The 1,518-nt window shown below is 35.7% G+C and overlaps 1 non-coding gene across 1 annotated transcript; it reads right to left on the bottom strand.

Moving 5' to 3' along the window:
- Window positions 1–1,159: 1,159 nt before the first annotated feature.
- Window positions 1,160–1,218, bottom strand: LOC114608248. Its single transcript, XR_003709324.1, has one exon. It is a non-coding gene; the product is annotated as a U7 small nuclear RNA (small nuclear RNA).
- Window positions 1,219–1,518: the final 300 nt, after the last annotated feature.

Genomic DNA, 1,518 nt, shown 5'->3' with positions numbered 1-1,518 from the left:
GTTAAGTAGAAAGAAGAAGACATTAATCTTGGGGATTGAATTAAATTATATTCAAATTAAGAATGTTCATTTATCAAGTATATCAAAAATAGACTGAAAATTCAAGTAATAAGAATTAGAGAAGTTACTTCCAAAACTTATATTCAACAAAGAACTAATACTAAAATATGTAACTATAAAGAGTATAATATTTTTATTACTTTAAAAAGTGATAATTAAGTGGTAAAATGGACCAAACATTCATCCCCAAATACAAGCATACAAATAGTAGGAGACATAAAAGATGCTTCATTTTATCAGTTACCAAGGAAACCCAAGCTAAATCTCCTTAAGGCACCCTTTTAATATAAGAGATTGTTGTGGGGAACATAGCTGTAGTAAAAAGTTCATCTAGGGTGCACAATGCCATAAGTTGGATGTCCAAGACATGGTGGTACCATGGACTTGTAATCACAGCATGATGTAGGCAGAAGGATCAGCAGTTCACTTCATACTTGTCTATTGTGAGGCCAAACAGATACATGAGACCTTGTCTCGAAATCACAACATTTAAATAAGTAAATAAACAAATAATCTGAATGTATAAATTCAGATTTGTAACAACTGGCTACTCTTGTGATTTGTTGATGAACATGATGATAAACAACCACTTCAGAACATGTCAATATCAACTGAAGTCATCACCATATAGTTTCTGTTATTTTGATTTTCTACATAAACACTGACTTACCTGCAAACCAAGACAGCTTTATTACTTCTTTCATATCAGTGCATCTTTTTCTGGTTTTTATTACTTCTCTCATATCACTGGATCTTTTTTTGGTTTTTCTGCTCTCACTGAACTGGCAAGGGATTCTAGGCCAACCTTAGAAAGTGAAGTGGGAAGAGTCCTACCTGTCTTGTTCTTAGTGGGAAAGTTCCACACTGCCAGCAAACAACCTCATCTTAGAGAGGTTCCTGAGGAGTTTTTGAGAGTGGTGAAAGAAATGATTCAAAGTCAACCATGGGTACAAGCTGACAGTTCTTTAGTCTGCTAGAGATGGCTCAGAGACAGCTCTCTGGTCAGACAGTTTTCTCTTCCTAGAAAAAAATTCGAAAGCTCTCTGAATTGCTCATTGAGTTTTCTGACCAAAGTCAGAAAAGCTGCTAGAAAAAAGGCTTAGGTTTTCTAACCAAAATCAGAGAACCTGCCAGACAAATTCTAAAAAGAAAACTTCAGTAGCTCTCTTCTAGTTCATCTCTTGCAGACCAAAAGCCCAGACATGTAAGTGCATATCAATTCAAATATCTACCCAAGTTCCTTTTTGATTAGCCCATGAATCAGCATTTTATGACCTTAGCCTCTTGATTCTTAGAAAAAGAGAGCCAGAACTTTTTTTTTTTTTAACATAGCAAATGAATTCAGAGATCTGCCTGCATTTGTAAGCACAGACCATAAGCTAGCTGGGTGGGATCTTGCTCTAAGATCCCCATTCTTACCACACCTAGGCCTAAACTAGCTCTGTTTCAGGCTAACCT

The sequence above is a fragment of the Grammomys surdaster genome, unplaced genomic scaffold (genome assembly GCF_004785775.1).
Source record: "Grammomys surdaster isolate TR1022 unplaced genomic scaffold, NIH_TR_1.0 125881, whole genome shotgun sequence".
Lineage (NCBI taxonomy): Eukaryota > Metazoa > Chordata > Mammalia > Rodentia > Muridae > Grammomys > Grammomys surdaster.
Note: the sequence above shows the minus strand (reverse complement) of the source record. Positions and strands in the feature narration are given on the sequence as shown.